Here is a 5,152-nt window from a genome sequence, read left to right as displayed (position 1 = left end):
GGTCAGGTTGGACGGGGCTCTGAGCAACCTGCTCTAGTTGCAGATGTCCCTGCCCACGGGAGGGGGGTTGGACTAGATGACCTTTAGAGGTGCCTTCCAACCCAAACTATTCTATGATTCTATGATTCTATTTTCTTGCTGGGATCCATGTGCTTAGGAGTGTCTTTTCCAGCTTCCTTTGGATCGGTAGCACTAAAAATACATTGCAGCTTCACCGGTCAGCTTGAAAACCCACAGGATAGATATTTAATCTGTATAAAGTCCTTAAGGAGGAAGTGGATAGCAGATATAATTTACAGTTCCACAGATCTCCATCTAAAGATGGGTTGTAGCAGACAGCTTTGTTTTCAAAGTATTTTTCCAAATAGGCAGGGACATGAAAATAAAGACATATGGTGATGGAAGACATGAATATTCATTGTTAGCCTTTTTTGATAGTAAGAAGCACAGTAACAAGAGCTGAAAAGATGGGGTTTAATTTTTGCAGAAGCGATAAGGAGCAACACATGTGGGAGCATATTTGTTTGATTTTTTCACTCATCTGAGGTAGCTTCCTCAGTCATTGCCATTTTCTCCAGCTGAAGCAATATTTTCTCTCTCACAAAAGAAAACAAACCCACAACTTAACCTCCCCACCCACAAAAAAACTATTACTTAACTGCCTGCTGCTCCCAGCTATCTTTGCAAGCTGCCTTCTTTCAGCATTTTAATTTTTCAGCCCTCTCAAGAAATATAATACATTAGCATTATGCATTTTATGACGCTTTTACTTGTCACAGATCTCGCAGCTCCTTGCTAACACCGGAGGCTTTTATCAGGTAACAGTGTGAATTAGCTATAGTTGCTTAGAAAATGGCAAGTATATTTTTGCAACCAAAAAAAAACCTGAACAGGAGCAAACCCAGCTTATTTCTTTCTAAGAAATTTCCAAGAAAGCTTCCAGTTTTTGGTGAAAAACTGAAATTTAAAAAGATTTGGAGAATTAATCAGAAAAAAAATATATTTGACACCTGTTCCCAAAAGCTTGAGCTTTGAATTAACATTTTTTCTTTTCAAAAATAAAAGAACTTTCTTGTTGTAGGAAAGACAAAACAATCCAGTAAATGTAGAGTAAAACGGTAGTTTTATGCCCAATATTTTTCAAAATCTGTCTTTCATATATGAAAGTATTGGCCAATTTTATTCAACAAATGTTAACCCTTTGAAAACCCTGGCTTGGCTATCTTTACTTAGGTGAGTAGCATTTTAGCACCTTCACCAACTGCCCTGCAGCTACTTAGGGAAATAACACCTACTTGGGGTTAAAACTTTTATAATAAAGCAGAACGTTTGAAAATATATTGATATATAAAGGATCTGATACTTGCTTCCACCCGTACAAGAGTTTCAATGACTCTTTAGCACCTACTCCTTTTGTTATGACCACTACAGCCTCCTGTGTCTTTACTAACAGCCTGACTGTCCATGCTTTTCATCAATCTCAGGTGTTTCTGTTTAAAATCTCCAGAGTCCATGGGTGAAGGTTTCTGGTCCTACAGGGCCTGACATCCTCCCCAAGAGGCACGAGGCACCTCGGTGTTTCATACCCTCCATTTCTGCCGCTGGCAGGGTTTTCTCAACTATTTTCAAAACCACCACATAGCACAAAAACAAAACAGCAAATCCAACCACAGTAACTGCAGTTTGGGTTTTTTTTTCCCCTGAAGGGTCACCCCAGCTCTTATATTCTTTCTCCAGTGCTCTCATCCCCCAGTACTATGCACAGACCCGCTCTGTCTCCCCCTTTCCACCCCTGCCTTCCCTGCCTGGCTCCTGAGTAATGCTGGCCCTGCAGTTCGAGGAAGTTCAGAACTTAACTGAGAATTGCTAAGAAGGGATTTTCTCTTAAAATCCACACTTCTAAAACTAAATTCACTATCACACTAGAGTTTTTCTTTCCCAGTTTGAGGTAGAAAGTCATATAAGTGTATGAACGTGAACTGCTAGTCGGTCTGAAGTCTGTTTTATTTACTCTTATATACACAGCCTCTGTGGCTATTCTAAATTATTCCTCTGTTTTTTCACTATTTAATGTCCTTTTGTACCATTAATTTTTACTATATCCACCCAGCTATTAAACCATAACAACTTAAAATCACTGTGTCAATAGGACTGTTTGTAGCTTTACTTGCTTGTGAATCAGCATTTGGCAATCTGGCTCTTGGGCATCCGACTCTACCTTCTTCAATACCTAATCAGTAACCCCTTGAGCCCACTGATAATTCTTATTTAAACTATTGACAGGTTGACTGTCTCTCAGTAACCCTCTGAGCTGAACACAGTCCCCCAGTGCAGCCACATCAGGGTTACACAGAGGGACTGTTCCCTCCCTGGTTTAGGGTATCTCTGCAAGTAAATTTCTATTGCTTTGATTTTCTGCTATGTATTGCTTTTCCAAAATCATGTCTGCCTTGCTCTGTACTGTGATCTGTTTTTTTTTTTTTCACAATCATTTGTTCCCAAAGTTGTCTCCTTTCTGGGAGTAGGCATATCCAATTATTTTCCCCAGATATAGTTGCATTTTTTCCAAGCTGAATCTTCTTTCAAATATTTCTGAGTGTTTAGAATCTCTCTGTGGTTTGTTATTTCTCTGGGCTCCAGACTGTGAACCATCATTCAGTTCCCCCAGCTAACATCCCTGACATGTCGGTTATTCCCCTTTAAAGAGGATTCATTGGATGACACCAGGGAGGATATAAATATCAGCATATCCCAACACTATTCTCAGAAAAACTGCTGATGCCCTGTTTGTTTCTGAGACGTACTTCAGACTGACTTTTTAGATCTTCCATGGAGTTAGCCATTCGAGATGACCAACGTAATGCATTGGTCACTTTACCATCCACGTTACCTGCTGGGGCACTAATGCCAGATTGCACTTTGTTATTGTGTACTCCAACGCACAGGCAAGACCAACTGCTGGTGCCCTTTGGCAATATTGCTTTATTTTCCTGCCCAGGAAGGAAGCAGCGTGCGCTCAGTCACACCTTTCATTGCACATATTTCATTGCCCTCTCTTCGCGTGGTCTGTGCTTCAGCAATGCCGTGTCTGAATGCTCCACTGCAGCATCCTGGCAGACAGAAGTTGTCCAAGACTGGGAGAAGCTGCAGAAAAAACCATCCTTTGCCATATCTTATTTAGGCACTAGAGGGACCTGCTCCCCCTATGGTGGTCTGGACCGCTTGTAGTGTGTTCCTGAGCTCTTCCTGTGGTCAACAGGAAGATCTGGCCAACCTCCTCAGCAACGATCAGCTCTGTGGAGGGCTTACTGGGCAAGGCCACGACAACCAAGAGAAGTGATTGCAGCTTTCTCCCTGCCAGACCAGGTACCAACACCATATAAGCCACAGACGCAATAAGTACCAAGGACCCAAAGGCTCCAGGCAGAGCTTCTGCAGCCTGTGCTGAAGCCCACCGTGCTAAGGCGTCTCTGCCAGCAGCACCCATAGCTTAGATACGGTGACACACTCTGTCAAAGGCTATTATAAGCCTGCATGTGTAGAAATGAGGAATCAGGTTCTGACTTCCCACTCAAGGTCTCACTTATGTGTGTAAGTACAAAGGCTCAATAAAGCCTTTGCATTTAGACTTTATTCACTGGGAGCACTCAACCATCGGCATAAGTGCATCATAAAATAGACAAAGAGCTGTAATTTGTACCAATGGAGCTTAGCATTTCCTGGGGTTGTTGAAGCAGATTTCCATCATGGACAATGCTTTAAGATGAGCAATAGGAGGCTGATAGGGTCTTTTCTACTGAATTTCCCACCTTCGACCTCTCCTTCTTGTTGCCTGTAAGAACTCCAGCCCACATTTGCAAAGCAGTATCTAGGCCGCTAAATAAAAACAGCCTGAATTGGAAAGGCGTGGTGTGCTTGCAGCACCCATTCAAAAATCCAAAGATTAAGCCAGTTTACAAGGCAGTTGTGAATCTTAGCCACTGATTTCAGTCAGGTGGGTTTCCAATCCAATGCTCCCAGCGTCCCTGCTGCATCCCTTGGAAGAATTTCATGTTTCCACACTTCTGCAGGACCTCAGGCTCCCGATCTGAATCACTGCCTCTGCGACCTAACACAAGCCCTCCAAAGCCCTCAAAGGCGGGCTCCTTCTTTGTATGTCCTGTTCATCCACACAGAAGTGTGTGTGTGGGGGGGTGTCAGCATGAAAGGGATTGCTGAATATGCTGTTTTTCTCCAACACTGATAATTACTTCAAGCTGAGCGTAGCCCACTGTTTGTCTCGTCCTGGATCGGGCAGAGTCTGCTAACTGCCAGTCTCGAGCTCCCCATTTTCCACTCTCCCTCCTTCTGTTTCAGTAAGGGTTTATTATGGAAGAACCTTGCTCTCTCAGGCTTTCCACAACGTCCTTGGTCCCGTCCCAAAATAAATCAATTTCTGCTTGACAAAACTAGCTAAAATACAGCAGGAATTTGGCGGAGGGGGAGACACCGAGCAGAGATCTGCATTTTTCGGGTTTTGTTTTTTAATTACATTTCTGTGATCTAGACTTACGAGTTAAGTATAAAGCTCCTGCAAAGCAAGCCTGTCTTTTCTCCTGCCTTGCCTGCAAGGGGCTGTCAGGTCTGCTAGGGCTGGATCTGCTGTCCCAAGCAGTCCTGGCTGGAGCTCCTGGAGGGGCAGAGCTTGCTGCCTGGAGAGTTGGTGGGCAGCTCTCCTGCTGCAAATGCATGCATTTCTCTGCTGCTCTCCTTTGGCCCGGGGAGCTGCAGAATTTTTCTTATGTAATGGTCTGCTGGTGTCTTTGCTTGGAAAACCTCTTTTTCAGCTGGAGGGTGTCAGGAGTCCCGTCCTACCTCTCTTGGGTCACTGCGCAGGGAGCTCCTGGCCGGGGGGGAGAGGTGTCAGGCTGTCGGGCAGCAGGAGGGAGCCGCTCACTCCCCCTTCCTCCCCGTGCCCCAAGCCCTTCCCGGAGTCACTCTCCCCCTCGTAGGAGCACGGGGCAGCTCCGCCTGGGCGACCTCGGGCTGCAAACGGGCGAAAGGGGAGAGGTGGCAATTTGGGCTGGGAGCTTTGCCTGGAGTGGTGCGTGTATGTGTGTGTCCCCCCAAGGGCCACAGCGCAGCTGGGGCAGGGCTGGGTGCGGCGGTGGGG

The sequence above is a fragment of the Aptenodytes forsteri genome, unplaced genomic scaffold, assembly GCF_000699145.1.
Source record: "Aptenodytes forsteri isolate BGI_AS27 unplaced genomic scaffold, ASM69914v1 Scaffold175, whole genome shotgun sequence".
In the NCBI taxonomy this organism is placed as follows: Eukaryota; Metazoa; Chordata; class Aves; order Sphenisciformes; family Spheniscidae; genus Aptenodytes; species Aptenodytes forsteri.
Note: the sequence above shows the minus strand (reverse complement) of the source record.